General features: G+C 42.5%; 1 protein-coding gene across 13 annotated transcripts in view; it reads left to right on the forward strand.

Moving 5' to 3' along the window:
• The window catches only part of nfixb (nuclear factor I/Xb), a 152,833-nt gene that overhangs the window by 94,974 nt on the left and 33,319 nt on the right, over positions 1 to 24,540 (forward strand). The gene's annotated exons all lie outside the window — the stretch shown is intronic.

Below are 24,540 nucleotides of genomic sequence, written 5' to 3' on the forward strand. Positions count from 1 at the left end.
CTATGACAGTGAACCCAAACAGTTAAATTGTGGGCCAGATTGAAATACTTTCGATTTTAGACATGGTCGGGTGACACAATGTGTTTCTTTGGAAAAACAACACGTCCTAATTCATGTGAAACATACTGAAGCCTTTACTCAAGAGCAAGAGAACGTCATTTATTTATAACATTTTCTTAAATCCGGTAAGAAGCATTAGCACATTCATAACTTAGTTCTCAGTCTGCCTGATGTTCGTTGGTCCTCAGGTGTAACAGTGCCATCTGACACAAAGCCCCACTGATCTCCTGACTTCTACACTGCAGCAACATAACCCAGAGGCTCATTTTACCTGACATCCACAGCCATTACACAGCAAGCGCACATTACACTCTCTCCTCTTTTCACAGTCCCTTTGTTGACTGGCCTCCTCTTGGATGGCAGCCAATGACACAGACAGTGTGAGTGATCTACGTGAGCGGCATTTAGCCACCCCCCTCCTTCAACCTTCTTCTTCGTCTTCACTCATTCCCTCCATCCTTCCTTGAGTTTGCACCGCCGACTGCCCTCTAATCCACAGTGAGGTATAATCCAGTCCCTGGTGCCAGTGGTAATGCGGGCTTGATTTCATTATGATGTTTAATGGGCATAGCAACAGACTGGGTTACATGGCTGTAAGGCTGTGTGGGTCCCGCTTTGGGGACGGTTCTCGGAGGCATTCACAATCTCAAACAATTACTTTCCCCTTTTTCATTGAGGTCTATTCTCCTGGCTCTCTGTGGACTTGAACCTTACATCACATTTTTGTTACTCTAAACAATGATGAATTATTAGTTCATTTAGTTTTTTTTTAGTTTCTCATTAATATAAAATAAAGCACCGTGCTCCTCTGTTCATGAGAAAAGAGCAGCATTTTCAGCTACTACAGACATTGAAAGCCTTCATCTTGCGTTGGCAGATTTAAAGATGTTTTTTAACATTTGCTATCACAATCAAGTGTCTCAGACCCTATTTTCCTCCAGGCGCTGCATGCTGTAAAAAGCTCCCTTTTTTTTTTTTTTTTTTTTTTTTTTACAAAAACTCCTCATGTGAGTGACTCTAAAACCTGTTTACATATCTAGACGTTGCATTGCATCATGCAGCGTGATTATAATGTTAACTGTCTTATCTGCCTCCGCACACATTTCGGATTCATACATGCAGAGAGGAATGCACAGAAAACGTACACAAAAAAACAAGGAGGAAAAAAAACAACAACTATGTACAGACATGAAAAAAATGAGTGAGTTGAAGGCGACATGGTGGGTTTCTTTTTAATGGTCTTCTCAGGCTTGCATTTGTGTTTACATGTGTAGGCCTGTTTCTATCTGCCCCTGGAGGTTCAGAGTGGAAGATGACAGACGATATAAGGTGGACAGATGATAAATGCAGACTAAGTTTTATTGGATTTCCTTTTTAGTCCACGGTTTTGGCCGGCGCTCTTAACTTTCCCTCCAAGTGCGCTCTGTCTGCTGAGGGGAACAGCGTCACGAGAGCAGCAGAACTAAAGAGAAGGAGAGTCTACCTCTCAGGGACGCCGGTGTGTCAAAGAAGTATTCTTCTCATTCTTTCCCTCTTTCAGGTCCTGATTACATCTTTCCTCTTTCCACAACTCCATCCGTCCTCTCACACCTCCCTCATTTCCTTTCCTTTCCTTTCCTCCTCTTTCCTCCTCTTCACCAGCCCCCAAAGTCCATTTTCTCTGCATTTCTTCACCCCCACCCCACCCTGTATTTTTTCCTCCTGTTTTTTTTTTTTTTTTTTTTTTTTCATTTGCAATTACAGTAATATGTAACATCAGGCGCGGTGAGATTTAGGGCTTTACCTTACATAACCCCAGGATTTAGCTGCAGGGTTTTAAGGCTTCTCTGAGCCGCTGAGCTGGGGGCAATCAGGCCTCTTTAAAATATTTTCAAATGGCTGAAATCCCCAAAGGGCCTATGAGCATGTAGGGATAGGAAGGCTTTGAGGGCCTTGATATAGCGCAAGCATCATTATTTTGTATTACCATGGAGCCTGATCCATTTAAAATACAGCCTTCTCTATTCTATTCAGTGGCAGTGTTGGCGGCGGGTTAATAGATGTGGGTCAATACACACACACACACACACACATACTAATGGTACTACTCCACATGCACATACATTTACATGATGTTACTGTCTATTTTAGGTTTATAGAAAGAGTGAACGCACATACATGGTATTTTTATGTCTCCAAATTTATGCTTTTTTTCCACTAGATGAATGATCCTCAGTCTCATTTTACCCCCCATATACAAGCTTTGACATGCACACACACGCATATATATGCACACACACAACGTCCTGCACACTTGCCAAATTCATTTATTTCCCCTAAAGAGGGCAGAGGGCAGTTTAGTGTTGAGTTGCAAGTCTTTGCGTGTGTGTATATGCTGTATGCAGCGAGTTGAAGTGTGTGTGTTTCGGTAATGTAGAGCTCTTGGCACACAGGGGAGCTTTTTTTATTCATTAAATTTAATTTGATATGACTTTATATTAAACTGTAAAAGGGTAGGAGGAGGAGTTTGGGTTTGGCCCCAGATCACCACGCCAACCAAAGCCTGATTTTATTCCTCCTTGAGGCAGGCCAAACGGACAGGCCGTAAATTTGAAATAATGAACTGCCTGGCCTAACTTGGTGATTTGAGCAAGGGAGGGAAGTGAATTGTGGAGAAAAACTGGGTACGACCTGATGGAGGAGGAGAGAGAGCGAAAGAGAAATAAGTAGAGAAAATAACGGACCGCGCGGTGAAAAAAAAAAAAAAAAAAAAACCCTTGCAGATGAAGGTAGAGAGTGCGTATCAGAGTGTGATTTGAGGACAAGGCTTTGCATGGGAAGAGGCAGAGGAGCATATGTGGGCAGAGCCGATGGTGGCTTTGATATGCTCGGTGTTATAGGATGTGTAATGTCAGCAGGGTTAATGTAAGTTTCCATGGAAAAGCTTGCTTCCTCAGCTTCTTAGGGCAAATTTTTAATTTCTCCTTGGCCCTGGTCCTGAGCCGGAGGGGGGAAAGTTTTAAGATGTAAAGCCGCTGGGATTAGGTTTGCATGAGGGGGAAGACACGGGAGACGAGGATGGGATGAGCCCCTACACGGTCGCAGAGACCGCAGCTGACCGGGTTGCTCGTCACTTTTCAGACAGTCAACAAGAAGCTTTGCACCAGCCCTGAAAATGTTGTGTGTTCTTACTGCACACGCAATGGAGGGATGAGGAAGGGATGAGGAGAAGATGAAGGGAAGATGAGTTTGAGATTAAAGTGAGGGATGGACGTGGAGGCTGATGGTGTTTTGGCAAAGTACAAAACTGTTCTTATATTTCAGAAAGCCAGGGAGAGTCAGCAGAAGAAGAAGAAGTCTGTCTTCAGTGGAAGTTTTGCTGCTGCACATTGAGTTGTCTAGAGACTTGTCTTGGAACAACAATCTCACACACAGCGTTGCTTTTGCTAAATGACCTCTAAAGTTCTATAAGGTTTCATCGACATTTTGGGTTTATACTGCAATAAAAGTTGAATGAACCCAGTTAATTCACAAGCAGCACACATCTGTAAAGTTTACAATGATTGAAGTTTACACCAATTTTCTGTTTAGACTTTCTTTTAGCATTTTTCCTCTTCTCTATCAAGTTTTCACTCCTCATAGTTGCTCCATTCCCTGGCTCCGCCCAAGACCTCCCTCCTGCTATTTTTCAATCCATTTTACTGGTCTTCCTGTGTTTTAACAGGCTTTTATAACCCGGCTGCAGCTGCAAAAGAGAGTATGGTAGGGAAAGGGGTAGTTAGAGAGGGAGGGAAAAAGGGAGGGGAGCGGGAATTGAATCATGAAATGAGGACCATATTTCCATACTGCGCTAAAATGTGGACTTTCCATTTTTGTAACTAGGGTGCTCTCTCTTTCTCTCTTTCCCCTCTTTCGTTCTCTTTCTCCCTCGCCCTCTCCGTCAGTGAAGTGCTCTGTGCAGCTGTTCGTCAGTAGTTGTCTGTTTGTCTCTGCCCGTCTCCCCCTGCCTCTCCCTCTCTGCCTTTAGCTCATGTAAACTTTGCTTTTCGTCATGCTTTTTCCACTGCAGAGCGTCTCTGCTTTTGATTAAAGTCAAAAAAGCAGCAGATCCCACTCTCTCTCTCTCTCTCTCTCTCTCTCTCTCTCTCTCTCTCTCTCTCTCCCAACTGTAACTAACAGAGACGCCATTTCATTTCTCTCTCCTTCCCCCCCTCTTCTTACCCTTTTTTCTTGGTTTCTTCCCCCTCTCTGTTCTTTCCACAGCAGTTTGTTTAGGCCACGCGGCTCTGTGTTTGTTGAGCTTTCCGGCAAGAGCATCTTGAACTGATATGGCTTCCCCCTGTGTTATGACCATTACAAAACAACCTTTCTTTTGGTGTGATAATATTGCAGGCCGCAGAGAGGCCAAAGCACTAGGCCCAGCCTCAATCCCATGGTCCCAACTTCTTGCTCCATCGCTAGTGCCAGCTGTCGAAATAACAGTCGATCCCCCGTAACCTCAAAATCAGCTCCGTTCTCGTCCCCAGATTGAATCTCAACCTCACCCCAACTTTTGCCACAGTCTGTCGCCGCTCTCATGCCTCTGACATCAGCATCCTTAGATCCTCTTTCCCACCCTTGCTGCAGCCTTAGCCAGACGCACTATTGCAGCTGAGTGGGCCGCAAGCATCTGTTTACAGCTGCAGTGAGATAATGATGGCCAGATACAGCCCACAGTAAAATAAACACACTGCCACCTCCCTCTTGCAGGCCTGAGTTAGCACACATTCTCACTGAGGAGGGTCTAACAGTGGATCCAAACCTAAGTGGAAGAGGCCAAGTTCATATTGCTTCTAGAGGTCCTTATAAATATGTTTCCTTGATTGTTTTATCGGATAAAAATGGTTCCACAAAACAATGGAATTAATGGTCACATGCAGAAAGTTAGCAGTGTCATCTTGTATGACCTAAAGTTGACATATGTGATTTTTTTTGTAAGTCAGAGCTGTGTGGAATAGTTTAAAGACTGGAATAGAGTAATTTATAGAAATGAAGAGAATGTGCTTGAACCTGCCTGAGATACCAGATGGGTGGGGATTATTACATTCGGTTTGGGTCAAGAAGATTGACAGTCACAGAGGAGTAAAGTAAATTGCATTTTAAATTCTTTCCTGTGAGTTTAAGCTTTCTGGTATTGTGGTTTATGCTCAAAATGTTCTGATACTCCTCCATGTTTACATAAACACAATGCACTACACTTTTTTGTTGTAATATTTGCCCACGTCTGCTCTGCATTAGTTCAAACTTACTGTTCAACGTATAAGTGTTTAGTAAGTAAGATTTGTACATCACTAAATTAAAACTGGTTGCGCTACATGTGAAGATAAGTGGTTACTGCAAATTTACAATCAGTAGGCCTAATAGGGAGGCGTAGCTGTTGTGTTGCTAACTGGCAAAGCTAATGGTAGCTTGCTACCCGTTGAGGTTCAAAAGTAAAAGACTATGAAATATAGTCAACACATCTAACCTGACACTTGATTAAAATGCAAAAAAGGATGTAAATTGGGAAGATTTTGAATTACATTTACAAATTATAAAATGTTAAGCCAATGATGTGAGTAAAATGACTAAATAGCATCAGTTAGGTTAGCATTATTGGGTATTTCCCACTCCTTCTCAACTGCATGAATACATATGCATGCATACTCTGAAACACATATGTATGTACATATGAAACTAATTATTGAAAGTTATGTTACAGCTTGTGATACTACTGTGACTTCCCGTTCACATACTGTTGATAGCTTTGTTGGGCGCTACAAATGTTTCCTAGCAAGCAGTTTACACATCACTAAAGTCTTTACTAGCTAACACATTTCTTAAGTTTTAATGGTGCAACCCAACTTAATAAAGCACTAGTTTAAAACTAACTTGAAGTTACTAAGAAATTAGGAAGGACTTTACACATTAACTTATTGATGAATACCAGGTGCAACTAAATCCAGGTGGATATTATATATATTTAAGCTTATCTTATCTAGCTTATCCATAGTTATGTCCCCTACAGTATGTTCAGTCTTCTTTTCTCTAGAAAGTCACATAAAAACATCATGATTAATTGAAAGTATTCCAATGTAACTTCAATTATCTGTATGGGTGTCTCCATCTGCTTAACCTCCTCATCATGTCCTCTTTCTTTATCATAACAACCACTTTTCAATAGCACAGTAAAACTCAAAGGCTGTTCATCTGGTCTGCCCATTAGAGAAAGCTGTATGCATGGAAGTATATATGTGTGTGTGTGTGTGTGCATACCCTGTGTTATGCCTGTAAATCATTATGTATTTTCTCAGTGAAGCTGACAGGAGACAGACAGTGCAGGCATGGTGACAGCTGAGGCTGAGACCAAACCAAAGATCAGGCTCTGGGGAACGGGTTTGTTGTGGAGGACTGGGCTTGACTGAAGGCAGGGCTGCCTGTCACATGTTAATCCAAGGAATATACAGGCATTTGTGAATGCCTACGGTACATAAAATATACATATACAGTCCTTACATCCTTGCACTCATGGTTTAAACTTCTTACCATTGTCCTTTGTTCACACTGTGTGATTACCATAGTGTGGGTGTGTGTTTGCACAGGCATGTGTTTAAATGTGTGACCGCACCTGTTCCTCACCTGAATCCACTCACAGATCTCAACAGGGCCCTCAGGCTCCTCGGGGGCCTCAGGAGAACCCCTGCACACACACACACATGCTGCAGGCCGAATGGAAAACATCACATCATCATCTAAAGCGGTTCCCTTTCTCATTTCAGCTGTCGAACCTCCTCCTCTCTGCTATCTCTCTTTCTGTCCTCTCGTGTCATCTAGCTCATTCTTCTCTTCTCATTGGCGCTCCATCACTTCACCCCCTCGCTGCTCTCTCCTTCCTGGTTCCCTCTTTCTCTCTGTTTTTCATAAACTTCTGGCTGAGCTAGGCCAGCGATCCCAGAGGCGTAGTGTGAAACGCTAGACATTTCTGAGCGACTGCCAAACAGATGCAGGCCCCTCTGGTCTGCCCCTCAACTTCAACATCCTCTCCGTTTAATACCACAGAGCTATAGGCAACACAGCAGCCACTGCACTGACATGTCATCTTTTTACAGAGGCAGAACAGACTGACAGAAGGAAATTCATATATTTAATGGTCATTTTGCCACAGTTTGTTTGGCAAAGAGTTCATGGGAATTAGCATGGATGCAGTGCATGAAACTGAAAACAATGTTTTACCATGGCAAAGGCCTTATTCATCTGAGTACAAAGGTGCAAAAAGTGCCCCTTTAATTCTGTTCTACCCGAAGTGAAACCAGGACTTCCGGGTGCTGTTCCAAAAATGAGAAAACCGCATTCCAAATAGCACTGACATTTGTGGTACCATAAATAACTGCAAATCCAGCCTTGGAACATTGCCTTCTCAACAGTATGTCATGTTGTTCATTCTATATGTTTCGACAAGGATGGTCATTTTTTAGAAAACGAACATATATCCTTGTTCATTCCAGATTTCTGTTTTTTCACGCCCTTTGAGGAACAGTATATCCCATAAGCCCCAGTCCATCATGGGTTAAATGTCACAGCTTGACAGATACCAGGACAAAGAGGACTGAATGGTGTATAAGGTTTTAGACACCTAGAACGCTGAAAAAATGACTTTTGAAGAGATCGTTGGTGAGATTTACAGATATGGAGGAAATCAGACTAGGTTGACGGAAGTACCTGCACCGGTAGATTTCCATGGGAGCTGTAGTTTTGTCTTTGCACTCAAAAATAATCGTTGTTTTATGTTGTTAAAATCTCAAAGGTGTCAACTGCTATAGTGTAGTCAATTTGTCCTAGAATATGGGCAGGAACACGCTTAATTTTTTCATGAAAGCATGCTAAATGAGAGGCTAGCCCGGATGTGACATCATGACCTCTGCTCTTATGAGGTCATTTTACAAAAGAGGATTTACTAGAGACTGATACTAACTGTATGAATATTTGACCTAATTCTGTTTCCTCATTTTATTACATGCATATATTTTCCCTCCTTTTTTCAAGCTTGAATTTTTTTTATCTGTTATTCACATTCACTGCATGTCAGTTTTTCAAACAAGGTCAGATTTTAAAGTGCATCACTTGAGCACGCACAGGCTGCGCCTGGAGATAATAAGGCTGAGGTTAGTGATGCTTATTGATGAATATGTTTTTATGCATTAGGTGGAACTCGCTAAGTGGATTGGCACCGGTTTAATCTCTTTTTGCCGTGTTGATTCTGATGAGAGGGAGGAAGGAAGGTTTTAAAGCTTTTATCTGGGTTAATAAGTTAATAGATGGATTGATAGATAGTAAGAATAAATCTCCAATTATCAGCTTGACCGAGGGAGAGCCTGAGTGGAGCCATAAGCTGTCCAAACTAGGCTAATCCTGTATGTCTGACATGTATGGACATGCCTTTTGATTCACTTACGCTGTCAATTGGATCATGCACTTCCATATATGAGGTTTCAGCAGCAACCTGCACTCTCCTGGTGGTCATTTTAACACAGAATAACTATTGTATGCACTATAGTATCCCTGTGGTGGGATTTTCCTGTCCCAGGCCTTGGCTGCAGCTAGACCCTGGGACTCGCCTGAATTGTGTATTCCAGTGCCCTGGGCCTGATACTGGGGAACATCTGGTGAAGGCATTTATCAGCTTGTAGGCTAGCTAGCACATCAGAGACAGGAAGGCTAGGGCAGTTGTTTACTCACCTTATCTGCCTGAGAGATAAAGCCAGCTTTGACACAGATAGCAGACAGCTCATACGCATGGGCACGCACACAAACACTGGAAGACTGGCGACGCAGCAGTGTGTGCACTCACAGAAACAAACTACACAAACACACGGCTGTGCTGGGAGCCACTGACCCTTGGGCTGGGTTCATCTGGGGACACAGACTGACAAATGCGGCTGGGCGGTGACTCCCAGACAGCTGGTGGTCAAAGGTTGCCTTTCTACTGTATCTGTGCCCTCATTTGGCTGATTGTTTTTTCTCAGGCCTCATCTGCTACTCTTGAGCGCTTTCTCTCTCTCTCTCTGTCTGTCTGTCTCTGCCTGTCTCCTCCTCCTCCTCCTCCTCCTCCTCCTCATCCTCTCTCTCTCTCTCTCTCTCTGTCAGCTGAAAGAATAAATCTTCAGTTCATGCAGTAGGTATGCAGATCTGGCTGTTCCTTCTCTAGAAACACAGATTTTGGACATCTTTCCGGTTTTCATGGGAAAGCCCCCACCATCTCAGGAGGGTGTATGCAGATCACCTCCAAAGTTTACTGGAGCACTATTGGGTGTTTAACCACTGTTGGTGCTTCTGTGTGTTTGTGTGTGTGTGTGTATGTGGCACAGTATGTTTCACTCAACGTCTTGATTTGGCACCGATCTGAAAGGTTAGAGGACGAGCAGCCTGGGTCATGCGCACAAAGGAGTCGCTAAACACAAAGGAGTTGCATATCGTACATTGACATCATACACACGTATATGTAGCAACATGCTCGCCCTTCCTCCAACGCATTTAGACATGCAGACTTTTACACAAATCATACACATCATACATAATGCCTCCACTGGCATCATCCAGGGAGGATGTGGAGTTTTACACAGCCATTCATCGCTCCCCTAATTCATTAGTCCAAATGAGCATTTATGCAGAGCAGACATTATTTTTACTGGCCTGCTTTATGTGTTTGTGTGGAGTTTTACAACCCTCATAAAACACGTCCTCCAAGCCCCAGATAGATTTGGGAGCATTTATTTGTATAGTTCACAAACCCAAAATAAATCATTAGTGTTTTCTGGCCCAGACTGGATCAGACTGAAGGCCTGTTGGTGTAAATAAAAAGCGTGATGCAAACAGTGTTGTCTTGTAATTTGAATAATATTTTGTTGACATTATGCTAAAATGTGTGAAGAGTGACATAATGTTCTCTTGTGATGACATCCTTTTATGATTTGAATATTGCCTGTACACTATTCAAACAACATTTGCTGTGAAGCATGAAGTCTGGCTTCGAGTGCATTGCAGTTCTCTCTGAGCATGCACACAGCATTATCTTAATACATCATAGTTCATAGAGTAAGATAATAACAATAACTACCCTGTAGCCCTGGAGGACAATTAAATATGATTATTACCACTTTTCAACCAATGCTATAATTTTACTATATTATCATTCTACAAATTGTGATTCCAGATAAGCTGTACTTAAAAACTAACAAGTTTTGGATTTACACATATAAGAGTTTTGTTTTGTTTTGATGCGGAAGAGCGTCATACTATTCATTGCTTCAGCACACCATACTGTGATATATTTTGATAACAGAAAATATCTTATCATGATCATGATTCCATCCATATCGCTCAGCTCTACTCAATTGAGTATAAGTACATGCGTGTAATACTTTCCTGCGTTCTAGATGGGTCATCAAAGAAGAAAAGGAGAAAGGGACTTTGCTCTAAAACACACACAAAAAATAAATAAAAGAACATATTTGCATTTATCAAGAGATACTGAACAATAAAAACAGGGACAGAGGGACTTGGAAATTTTTTATTTCACTGTGTCTAAATCTGTATTAATTGATGCAACCACATATTTTCAAGTTCACATGGCGAACGTGTTAGCAAACAGTAACTTACTTACATGTTGAGCAGACACAGAACATCATTTGGAGTCATGTTTGTGTACTCTCGGTGAATGTAAGTGTAATATTCACTCTCCTTTTAGCTCTGTTTTGGTCTCTACCAACTCCTGAGGGAAATATATGGCTCTTTAGCTGCTAAATGCTCAACTATCTTCCCCAGGTAGTTCCAAACTTTGTCTGTCTGCTTTGTGGTGCTGAGCAGGTAGCGTACACAGCTTTTTCCCTGGAAACAGCCTGCTGAGATACAATGTAGACTAGCATGGTGAACCAAAATATTAAATTTGCAGGCCTTAAAACCAAAAGAAAATGCTAAAACTCTCCATAGCGCTGAGGGGAACTGCAGTCATGTGATAATTCTCTGTGGGTTTGTCAGTATGAGGAACCCCTTTCACATTACACATAGTCATTTGATCCCTTGTTATTGTAAAAAAAAAAATTGATTATAGCAGCTTTATTGCTCCTATCATATTAGCTGGTATTATGATTCACTGTAGGAGTGCAGACTCCCACACCAGTTTACTACAAATCAACTGACACACAGTGCATGTAAGGCTTTTACGGACCCTGGTGGTCAGGAGCAACTGTTCACTTTCCCTGAAAGCTAGCATGTCCACTGTGAGTCTGGTGCTGAGAATTTGTCCCGAGGGGAACTGACACAGTGGGGAATGGTGATAAAACGCCTATAGCCAAAAGTTCACAAGGTCAAGTTCCCAGCTCCCTGTATAGTCCTCGCAAAACACACACACACACACACACACACTCACAGAGTTGTGGTTTGAGTGGCAGGTCGCCACGATCCCCCTGTCAGAGATAGGCCTGCATCACAGCACGGCCGTTTACTTTCATGGTTATGTGTGAGATTTATTAGTGGAGATACTGTGAGAATAGTTTGTGTGTCAGAATAATTGGCTCGTAGCAAAGTGATGGCCCTGCCTCTTGGTGGCTATATTTTAGGAAACGTGTCGCTGAGTGTGTTTATGCCTGTGTGTTTGCTTTTCCTCGTCTCCCCTGTAGTGCTAGTAGCTGGTGCCCACTGTACGCCGCTTTCACTCCCCCCTTGTACCCTCCTCTACTCTCCTCCTCTGCTCTGCCAACAAGTCTCTCTTTCTTTCTCATTCCTTCTTTTATTCTCTCTGCTCACGTCTTTCTTGGCGAGGCCAAACGTTCCCACAGCTCTCACAATCCTCCCTCAAGCCCCCCCTCCCCCCCCTCCCCCCTCTCTCCCCTTCTCTCTCTCAGTCTATCACTCTTTCCCTCTCTCTCCCTTTTCTTCCTCTCTCTCTCATTCACTTCTCTGTCTTTTTCGTGTCTCTACTTCTCTCCTCTGTCTGCCTCTCTTCCCCCTTTTTTTTCCGCCTTTTCTCACTATATCCCTCCCCCCTCCTTCTCTGCCGCATCACATGATCCCCATTCCCACTTGTACCCAAACCCTACCACACACACACACACACACACATATATCACAACATGGGAAACTGTGAAGTACCACAGGGTGGCTCACGTCTTTCACTCAGAGCTGTGAACCTCAGTGCTATACATTTTCTGCTCAGTTCTGTTTGCATGAAACTTAATATACACAAATCGTCAGCGCAGTTTAAACAAGCATACCGGCTGAAAAAGTCTTTGAGTGTTTCTCAGTAGGCCTATGTGTTTATTGTCCATGTCGTCAGACCAGCTGTGACTCCCATATTATCAAGTGTGGTTTAGGATGCAATCAGAAACACAAGAAGAGGAGAGAATTGAAACAAACCAGTGAGCTTTCATTAGTTTTTGGGAGGTGGAAACCTGACATCTAATATGTCCAATATGAAAAATACTGCAGGATTTGTGTTGAAAATTTGAGGTAAGTAGAGTTAGAGTTTTAGAGCCACAGATATTTTGTTCATTAGTAGGACTTTTTGACTAAAGCGAGATATGCCAGAGAGCTTTCAGCTCTAAACCCCACACCCACCCTCCCTTCTTTCTAAAGCCATGGCAGCCCTGCTGAAATCTTTCCCACTGCTCTCTCTTCCCCCTGTGAGAGGCAGATTTCTTTAGCATGTGTTGCTTTGCTTGTGCCCCATTGCCAACAAGTGACATCTGCTGGCCAAATGGAGCAATGACACCCCTCCATATGCATTTTCAGTTTAATGTGAACGTTTGGATATGACGGAAGAGAAGCTTCAAACCATATTCAGGGAGAAGTTGCCATTACTCTCTGACAGAGTAATAGTCAGAGGTCTGAACACCAGCCAATTCAATAGGGGATTTTCTTTTTTTTTACAAACAAATCAGTCAGTCTTTTGCTGTACAGAAAGCGCTTTACTACCCTGAGAACAAGCAGACTTTTCTCTGTCTGTGTCTCCCTCTGCCTCCCTCCCTGTCCATCTCTCCCTGTACATCACAGCTCATCAGCATAGGCACAGATAAAAGATAAAAGAAACAGGGCAGAGGGAGAGAGGAGGGGGTATACATGGGCAGCCAGCCAGCCGCCCCCACCCCCACACACACCCCTCCATCCTTCTACCCCCTGCCCTCCTCTCTCTCCCATGGTTGATTCCCTTTAGGCCCCTCTCACCCCTTCTCACCCCCCTCTCACCCCCTGGCTCCCCGGCTCTGTGTGGCGTTGGCACAGAGAGGGCGCAGGCGGCACACAGACGGCCACGCAGATGGGCAACGGGCAATGCAGGGCTGCCTCCCCACACCTGCTCCTTGCTGGCACAGGGCTCGGGCCAGGCGGCCACGCAGTGCACGCGCACACACTCACACACATACCAACAAAAAAAAAAAAAAAAACACACACACAAAAAAAAAAAAAACAGAAACACAGATGTGCATCTAACGCAGAATCATCTCTCTCAATTTATTGAACTTTCCCACATAGACACAGACTGGCAGGGAGCATGCACGTGCAGATACTCCCACAAACTGTTATTTCACGCACGCGCACGCTTACGTGTTTTAATAAAAGAACGCTGTCTCCCTCCCACACATCGCTGCTCAGCCTGTCAGTCACAGATGTTTACACGCTTATCTCCAACTGTGCCTCAACATGTGCTATCCAGAAATTTTTGCACGTATACACTATCATAAACATATATAAGACACAATCTCACATCCATAGCCAGAGTGATGTATTTATAGTCGCACACCCACACATTCACACTTCAGCACTACCAGCACAGAAACACATTTCACAATTAATCACATCGCCCCATGCTGTGCTGTCACATGGAGTTACATACCAGACATTCACTGAACTACATGGAGATGCGCTATTGTCACTTCAACAGTGGATGGGGAACAAAGATTGATTATATAGACTTGGATTGATGTTTCAGTGTATCAAAAAATGGGAATTTGCAATCCCACAAGCTTGTTACTGCTGTTTTGTTGACACCAACATAGTGCTAGAAGAATTGCCAGAATGGGAAGCTGCTGGTTTAATAGGTAGGGTGTGAATATAGAGGCCAAATAAACTTCCCAGGAAAGTGCCAAAATAGTAGAAGGGAAAATCCATCCTAAAACAGAAAACCCCTGATGTTATTCTTGCAATTTTTGAAAGCCCAGTCTTGATTTGTAAGCAAAAACAAGCTGCTCCATTGACAGTAAATGAGCCGTCGTTCCAGTAGGAAGCGAAGAAGCAGGCAGTTTTTAATTTAAAAATCTGAACATAGACATCATGCGCCACCACTCAGCAAAATCTGTGTCCTCCCAACCTCCTTCTAGAAGTGACAAGAAAAAAAAAAGTGAATAAAATTTCATGTTGGGACATAAGTAAATGAAAGGGCAACAGGGAAAGTGGATGAGTCAGATGTGTGGCAGCTGAAGTGGCTGTTCAGGATGTCCTAATGGCTCAGCAGGAACACTGCGTAACCACAATCTTCATCATGTTCCCTGTTATTATCTCGTTACGCTCAACTGTACATTATCTAATGAAACAAATTCCCATGAAATATTCAGAGGCACCTTTTGAGAAAGTTTTTTTTTTTAAATCTCAAGGCGGCCACAGAGAACCGGGGTCATTCATGGGACATATAGTGTACCATCACTACTCCCAGAGTGTCCAATAAGAACCGCTGGCTTAAAAAAAACCAGGGTCAGAGTGAGCTTTGCCTGTAGAAGATTGAGGCACGGGGATGGGGGCTGATCTGAGGGCGATGAGTAGTTTTCAAAAACCGGAAACAAATCGGCGAGTGAAAACGGAGGGGGAGAAGAGGGACGTAGAGAGGATGATGGAGGTGGTGGAGGAGGAGGAGAAGAAAAAAGAAGAAAAAAGAGGTTGAAATGAAGTCCAATAAAAGAGCCGAGTGAACATCTGTGTGGGATAGCTGTGGGGATTAGGAGGGTTTGGAACATTTTAAGCGCATTAAAGATTAAAAAAAAAGGTCAGAATGTTTAGCAACATACCGATAAACCTCTTAAGCGAAACCCAATTGGGGAGGCTGTTTGGTTTCTTTATCCAGAGGCTGGTGAATGGGGGGTGGGAGTGTGGGGGGGGGGGGGGGTGGAGAGGCTGAGGAGATCGGGGAGCGGTTGAGAGGGGGTGAGCCTGCACAGCCACACACTTAAACCCAAACACACTCTTGTGTATATATATATAAGTCAGTCAGAGCCATTTGCCTGTACGCCTTCTGCTTTACATCCATCAGCATGCAGCTGTGCATAAACGCTGCATTATATTTAGGATTTCTGTGTAAACGTATCTCTTCCAAGCCTCCATATGCATGCGCACTGCAGTCCAATCAGGGCTGCCCCCTGTCACATCTGGGTAGAGATGTATGGACGCAACACCACAGCTGGATTCCCACATTAACCCAGAGCCTGAGACTGAGCCGCTGCTGGTACCCACACACTCCGCTGGGAATGACAGGGTTTGGACCTGCACGCCCAAATGCCACAACTCATACAGACAGACGAACAGAGGAACACGGGGTTACAGCATGAGAGAGTGGGAGGGAGAGGCAGAGGCGAGACGGAAATGAAGAGGGAGAGAACAGTGGTAGATTTGTCCGCAGTCGGAGCAAGAGGCCCCTATCATTTGACTGTGAAGTGAACCATGTCTGTGTGGCTATCCTTAAATGACACAGCACACAGAGGGTGGAGGCAGAGACATTGAGTCAAAGGGGTCACGGGCTGTAGGCTGACAGTCAAATCTGTACAGTTGCATATATCTCTACATGCCCTGAGTCCAGTGACGCCTTAATGCATCATGTCTTGTGAGGCCTTCAGGGTTCTCACAAGACATGAGTTTAAAAGAAAACAGTAAACACGATGTAGGAGTGTGAGCTACCTGTGATGCGGGGGCGGACGCGATGAGGACTGAATCCTCTCGCTGTGCTTCAACACTGGTTGGTTTGATCATGGCGGTGCGGTGCAGCTCAGCTCCAGCTTAATGGCTAGCTATGTTTGCTTGTCAAAGTAAAGACATTGAAAAGGAAAACAAAAATATCACATGGACTCAAGAGGAAGACTTTGTGGCAGAAGTGATTTAATTTTGGGAGTTTGTGCCTAATGAGATGAACACATCAGCAGTGGAACTGGCGACTTTCAGCTCAGTGCATTGTGGTTGCTCGTAGTGACAGCAGCTGTTGAAAACACCAAGAGAATAGGTAGTGTCCTCACACATTACTTATTCATTTTACTTTAATTACAAGTTTAAATAATATTCGTTTATAAGTAAAACTGCGTCACCAGCAAGAAGCACTCACCTTTCTTAAAGTTAGTTTGATTGTGATTGATGAAGGATTTGACATTAAGTCAGTAAAAAAATGTGGCCCAACCACTAACCTGCTGTGATTATGGATGTATTATCTTATTATACATCCATGGCTTTGATACTTTAGAATCAGATATTGTGGGAGCTGTTCACAGATTACATCACTAGTGTAAAAACGTTTAGGCCAGTATCCACTATGGAGTATCAGCCAGTCAGAGCTTATATTTACAATTTTTCTCGATTGCTGAGACACATTTATTGAAATTATGCCCCATTTCCCAAAACTCTAAACACAAATGCATAACTGCACACTCATCTTCATGAACTTCAAAAATCCATGTCAAAACCAAACTCTCCTCTCAAAACCATGTAATCTTACATCTAAACCAAACTTCGCCTTCAGACATCACACAAAAGCCACCAAATACACAAACAATACAAAACAACCATTACACACTGGTGAGATCCATTCAAAACAATACTGTAAAAACCTGGTAGGCTACTGCAATCAATAATGGTGCTTATGGTTTTCCCCCCAGAACAAACTCTTTACATGATGAACACAATATAAAGACACAACACATGTATACATTTTCAAAATGTTTAATTCCTCAGTGTACTCTGGTAAAATCAACTGAAAGTGAGTGAAAAATAATGTAAATGATAAAAAAATGTAGAATACAGTAAAATCATTTCCATGTATTTACCAACATAAACCAATGAAAATAAAAACACATTTATTCTGCCTCAGGTCTTTGTGGATCCAATGTTCCAAGACAAGTGAACTGACCCATGACTCTGTTATCTATCTGTCCTGAGGTTCTGATTGGTGTGTGAACAATTTTGACTCTTAGTGTCTCCACCTGGGGAATTGTGTTTTAATTAGGTTCCAGCTGTGATGACTTAGTGCTCTCTAAATGAGCACATGAGTGAAAACAGGGGAATAGTGTTTATGGTTTTTTGGAAAAGGGTCTGTCTTCAGGGTGTTTAGTTAATAGGCCCAGTTATAGTGTGTAAGCAATCAAGAAAAACTGCTTTATTGTTTCTCTTTTTGCATTAAGGCAACATCACTTATTTTTTTCTGAAATGAATCTCTGTAAATGTTTGCTTGTTTGAGAGGAAACACTGCCTCTTAGAGCCTCCTTGCCCAGCAGAAAGACTGGACATGGGGGAAACAACTTCCTGGTTCCTGGTAACCACACAGTGAATAACCCTGAGCACACTAGTGGAACAGGCTTAAAAACCTTCTATTCAGGAAGGCCTTTTCATCTTAACTCTTATTTTCTTTATGTTGTGTGTTGTGTGTTTTTAACACTGTAGCACATAGCACTTTGAGATTCACTGTGAATGAAAAGTGCAGCACAAAGTAACTGTATTATTATTTATTGTTATTAAGACCAGGAAGTTACTGCCCCTGCCCAGGAAATAGTCCAGCATCAAACCACAACGTGACATCTTTAAACTCTGGTTTTTGTACAGATTAAACAAGCAAGATATAGCGTGTTAATTTGAGAGCTTTAAAAGTGCTGGCGGGCACACAGCCTGTTTCCCACTGTTCCCAGTCTTATTGCTAAGCTAAGCTAAGCGGCTGCTGGTGGTTGCTTCATATTTACCAGTTACAGATGCGAGAGTGGTGTCAAACTTCTCGTCTAACTCTCCTCAAAATATCAAACTACTTCTCTAAAGATCACCTTCATGCACATTTTAAAACAAGTAAATACCTACTGAAGAGAATAGAATTTTGTTATCCTCATGTTCTCATATCTCAGCAATGACTTTGGTCAGTCCATTGTTATTATCACTAATAGAAACGATTATAAAAACTACAAAATTAAGACCCAAGCTGAAATAAATGGAACTGATCCTTTAAATGTTGCTAGTAATAGAGCACTGTGATGGGGGATTACTGTACAGATGCAGTTTGTTGTGCTGCTTAAGCCTTTTGATCTTTGCACAGTTCCCCTCATGTCATTCATACTCTGCCATACACATCCAAGCACATATGCTGATGCAGAATCACACGCAAAACTCCCCTTATACTTGTCCCACCTTCTATCCTGGCTAAAAAAATATCTGCCCAGTGTGTGTATGTGTGTGTGTGTGTGTGTGAGCCTGCGTTAGTCTGGTCAAGAGGAAATGTTTTATTTTTCAGATGAGCTATGTCAGTATAGGCAGGTACGGAGCCGCTTCAAATCCTCATCTGCAGACAGAACGATCTGGAGAGACGCGGACGGAAATATTTTATCATAGGAATCAATGAGCCGTGTCCGTTTTAAGGTAGATAGGGTTTTAACTCTGAATATGAGAATAACCGACTAATAAAAATGTACTTGCTTGAGTGACTTCCCTCCATCCAACCGTCGTCAAGTTTAACATCCGAAGCGGTTATATTTTATCTCCAGCGTTTGGACCGCTGATGTTGCTTTTGCAGTCTATCACCGGTCTGAAAAATCCCCTTCAGTTAGTGCACATTAGATTACAGAGGAGCTGTTTGTTCATGTGTGCTTGTGATGCACAAACAAACACTCTGAGCTGTTTAGTAAATTAGCGACAACAACAAAAAATAAAAAAAATAAAAAAAGCCTGTGTGTGTGCGCAGTGTGCACTCGTATATGAATATGCGCACGGTAAATGAGTCCATTAGCACTGGCAATGGCCGCCTGTGAGCGAGCATGTGTATGTAATTTTACATTCAAGTGTCTCTGAATGATTTGCACTTGTGTGTGTGTGTATGTGAGAGAGAGAAAGAGAGTGTGTGGCAATGTTTTGTTTTCAGGTCTGTGTGTATGATGAATGGAGTGATTAAGTAAGTGTGATTTGAGTGTGTGTACATTAGCCTGGGTGTGAGTTATTAGCCTCTATGTCTTTTAGCCTCTGCAGCGTGATAAATGTATAATCACTGTTAACTTGTGTGTGCACGCACTTGGAGTATATCAGCAGTGACTGTATATTGACCATGCAACAAAATGAACTCACCGTGTGTGTGTGTGTGTGTGTGTGTGTGTGTGTGTGTGTGTGTGTGTGTGTGTGTGTGTGTGTGTGTGTGTGTGTGTGTGTGTGTGTGATTAGGGTGATAGCATGGTATATTTGATGGCCTGTGTGTGTGTGTGCTTGTGCTGTATTATCTCTGGCAGGGCGTGTGCAGGGGGCCTTGGGGCGACTGTGTGCACGAGATAAGGGTGATTCATCTGTATTTAAACGTTTGTGTGTGTGTTTGTGTGTGTGTGTGTGTGTGTGTATGTGTGTGTGTGTGTGTTTTGGAGGCATATGTATCCATGTTCGGTGTGTACATGCAATCATCTGAACCAGCATTTTAATAAATGCTTATGTGGTTACCCCAGCCAGTGTCATGCCTGTGTGTAGTATATGTGTGTGTGTGTGTGTGTGTGTGTGTGTCATAGGTGTGGGCGTGCACACATAGGCCTGTGGGGACGAGATGCCTGCTGGCACTGATTTCTCCCTGCTGGTGGTCTATAGAGCTTCAGCAGCAGCAGAGGGATAATAATAATAATACACAGCCTCACCATTGTTCACAGTGAGAGAGGAACGTCTCTCATCCTTTTGATGCACCCCCTCCTGTTCACATTACTCCTGTAAAGGCACCTCTGGGCACCTAATGTGCACACACACACACACACACATGCATATTTACATGAATAATATATTTACATGAATACTTGTACTCCTGCCAAGGATTACACACACAAACCCCTTAATACACATGTGCATGTAGAAATGGCAGCAGTTTCATTGGTAAACATGTTCATACACACACACACACACACACACACACACACACATATTGTACCTGTATGCATGTAGTCAGCAGACATCCTTAGTTGGCCAAATGTCTTTTTTTTTTACATTCTTGTCAATTCTTTTTTTTTTTTCAAACAACTTTATTGGAATAAACAGTACAGGGGAATGATACACAATCCTGCACACAAATAAAACATGAAAAAAACCATTAAATGAATAATAATAAAACAGAATAAATGTGTTTTATGATGTCTTCAAAAAGAGCACCATGTTCTTTTCCATTGAAGGTGCAGTGTGTAGAATTTAGTGGAATCTAGCAGAGCGCACTTGGCAGAAATAGAATATAATATTCATAAGTATGTTTTAATTAGAATGAACCCTTTATATCTACAGAAGGACTGAGTCCTCTTCCACGGAGCCTGGTAAATATTAATTCAGGGAGAGGGAGTTCAAAATAAAAGCGCTTCTCAGCACGTCCCTGTGTCTTTTCAGTCTGTTTGACAAATGAGAAGGAAAATGTGATTTTCAGCAGTATCCAAAGTATTTCCATCCAGCTAACAATCTGTCATTAGTTAATTCTGTTTGTGAGCCATCAGCTGTCAGAATCAGTAAGTTAATATTCCCTTCCTTTCTTCCCTATCAACTTAAAAATACATACAACTGCTGATATCTATTATTCACTCATGTCTTCTGTTTCCGTTTCTTCTACCTCATCAGTCTGTTGATATTTGAAATAGAATTTGTTCCATTTTGATTGTTTGTCAGAAGTTCTGGGAGACATGGGATGAATGCATTTGATTTGACAAACCCTCGGTACTGCTGTGCTCCTCCATGTAGACAGCTGTGAAGAAAAAAAAAAAAAAAAAAGAACAGATCATAGCAGCAAACAGAATGCACAACACAGTCCACATGTACCAACAGAAGAACAAAGCCAGTTGCTAGTGCAGGTGTAGTGCAGATGGAATAAAGGGAATGGAGAAGGAGGTGCAATAAAAGAGAGGAGGAGGGGATAAAACAATCATGAGTTAAATGGCATGATGCACTGCAGGAATGAAAACCCACATTTCATTCTTCACGGGGGTATAATTGTTCCACAGTGGAGAAACACCTGCAGTCACTCAGCACACTCAGTGAGAGACTCCTTTAACTTTAACACCATACGCTCACCACTAATGCTTACTTGTTTGTTGCCATGCCTGTAAGTAAACACTATTAGCATCCATATTAGTTCTCATATATTTCTCTCTCTCCAGTGTCTATCTTGTTGTACTTGTAATAGTTGCATAGAGACCGGGGTGGGAGTTCCCATCAACACAGAGAGCTGCCAGTGTGGTCCTACATCTGATGCACAATCACAGACACATTCAGAAAAGCTTTTCTACCCAGAAGACAACACTGCTTCTTCCTGTTTTGAGATTCAGTGGTTTGAACTGCACTCAATTCTGCCACTTAGTAGTAAGAGTTATAGGCATAATAAATAAAAGAAAGAAAAAAACAAAGAAAACCCAACCCAAATGTGGAGGTGCATTTAAAGCAGCTATGATGAATATTTATATATTAAAAATGGGTAAAATGTGTGAAAGGGATTGCTCAAAGTGACGAATCCACAGAGAATTATCACCCGACTGCAGTTCCCCTCACCTCTACAGACTGTTGCATCTTTCAGCTCATGTTTTTGGTTTTCTGGCCCACAAATTTGTTTTATTTAAGTCTCACTGCTCTCATCAGCATCGTTTTTGGCCGCAGCAGGCAGCTGTTTTCAGTGAAAAAGTCTCTAAAAACCTACTGCACGCTAGCGACCCAGCACTGAACTGAAGAAAGACAAAACTACTGAGGGGAACATAGAAGGAGCATTTTTTGCAGGTTTAATGCAAGCCTGTTGTAATTGGGCTATCATCGTTATTAAAAGTAAATTCAAGCCATCAAGTGGTGGCACTATATAGTCAACACAGTTCCCAACATGGGTTGGATTTGATTACGGATTTGAAAGGAAAAAAAAAACATACTGCATACTTTCACCTTTTTAGGGCTCCAAAATCCTTCAAATGAAACAATCAGAGAAGAAAAAAAATCACTTGTCAGTTGATCTGCTTACAACTCTTGTCCAGACGTAAGACATTGGGAACCAGTGTTGTAGACATATGACTTAGATGGCAGCACGCAGTGAGGCTTAAGATCGCTCTACGTAACTGATCAGAAAGTCAATCTTTTACCATTTCCATTTGAAAAAGACACATTTATACACACATTTTGAAAACTGAGCTCCACAATTTGGTTAATAATGTAAATGATGTTGATTTAACACCTTAAAATGCAGAAAAAACTGAAAGTAAAAAGTCAACCTCATTATAGTGTAGCACAGCGGCCGCCGGTCTGTTTGGTGCCAAGAAATACTTAAACAAAACAACAAATTGAGCCCATGCCAATTGCCTATATTACTATCTTCATTCTAACTAATTGCCAGCAAACAGCGACACATATGCACACGCAGGCTTCAACAACCACTCATCATTAGGGACTTAACTGTGGTGTGCTATCCTTGTTGTCATGACAACTAGGCCTTGAATTGGCTTGGAAACTGTCACATAGTGTAAAGGAGATTTTTTAGAGGCATACAGGTTTTAACGGTTCGTGCTTGTTGTGAAATGCATGATCAGAATAGTGGGATTGAAGGCTGCAGCGATAAGAAAGGCCCCAGGCTTTATTTATTTTCAGTTCATCTTACAAGAGCACCGTATTTGCCTTGAATGATTCCCTCATTTTCCTGTTTCTGTCCTTCTTTATACTTTTTAAGTGTGTCTGACAATTTCATTGCACTCATACACTCTATAAAATGCTATCAGGACGGGCAACACGACCCTCGTAGGATTGCAGACAAACATCCTGGTGGTTTTATCTTCACTCCATTAGCATTGCATATCCTCTGTAGGTCTTTTTATCTTTAAGACCATTGGGTCTGTGTGTGAGAGAGAGTGTGCTTTGCAAGCATGTGTGTGTCTGTTTGTGTGTGTGTGTGTGTGTGTGTGTGTGTGTGTGTGTGTGTGTGTGTGTGTGTGGGTGTGCCGTCAGCTAGCAGGAATGCATGGGTACCGCCAAAGCTAAGATGGCTGCCAAGCACTAAGATGGCTGCCAGGATTCCACAGAGCGACAGCACGAGAGAGAAAGAGAAGCAGAGAGAGAAAGAGTGTGAGAGGAATTGAGGGAGGAAGACATGAAGATGGACTCTCACTCCGGCAGAATGAGTGAAGAGTGTTGCGAGAGAAAAAAGAAACTCTATCCATGTGTGTTTCCCCTCTTTCTTTTTGACCCAGAGTGATGAGGTGATTTTGTTTGTCTCTTTTTGTTTTCTTGGTTTTGGCAACGGGGAGACAGGGTGAATAGTGCAGCAGTTTGTTGGCACGTAGTGCACTAATGCCACCCAAGATTAGGACGCTGATTTGAGCTTAGAGGACGTTGAGATTGGGGGGCCTAGTACTGGCTGCGAGGGGGCCACGTTCTGGTGAGGGAGACTTGGCCCAGGACAGCCTTAAAGCTTCAGCTCTGTGGGGTAATTGGCCTGAATGGTATATATGATACAACCATAAAACTCCACGAGGCTGCATTACGCATCTGAAGAAGAATGGCAGTCAGCGGGCCAAACAAAACTAGCTGAATCAGGCAGCTCTCTGCCTGCCTGCCCCTATAGATTTTAAGGTAAACACACACAGGAGATGCAATCCAAACAAATTCCCAGAACCCAAAAATAACCCTAAAAGTACATTTTACAATTACCCCTCAACTTACAAGTCAGCTGTGGAGAAGCTGAGGTTTCTTTGGACCACTTAACCCACTTAACTTACTCACAGGCCCTTACTAAAATAGTGTGTGTTGATGTTTGAGTGGGAGTCCCTGAAAGAAATGTATAGAAATAGAGACACGTGGTTGTGTAAAAGTGATCCAAACAATGTCCAGAACCTAAAAGTGCACATTTTACAATAATCCCTCATCTTACAAGTCAGCAGTGGAGAAGCTGAGGTTTCGTTGGATCTTTACCCAACTTACGTCAAAGGCCTTAACAAAAATAGTGTGTGTGTACATTTGAGTGGGCGGGTTTCCCTAGAAAAAAGGTGTAGAAAGAGTAAAAAGAGGTTTATAAGCAAAAAAAATAGTATAAAAAGTAAAAAAGACGCTCCGAACTGAAATCTTCTTTATTTCTAGTAAGTTGGAAAAACAATTTCCGCACTGTGACAGACTCCAGAAGTAAGGATATTAACTTTTTGATTTGCCATTTTATGACTTTCAACCAAGGCTCAACCTGAGCGGAAATATGCAGCCATCTTTAATCTCAGTCCCATGTCTGTCTCTCCTCAGTGGAAAGAATGAAAG

The sequence above is a fragment of the Thunnus thynnus genome, chromosome 17 (assembly GCF_963924715.1).
Source record: "Thunnus thynnus chromosome 17, fThuThy2.1, whole genome shotgun sequence".
Lineage (NCBI taxonomy): Eukaryota > Metazoa > Chordata > Actinopteri > Scombriformes > Scombridae > Thunnus > Thunnus thynnus.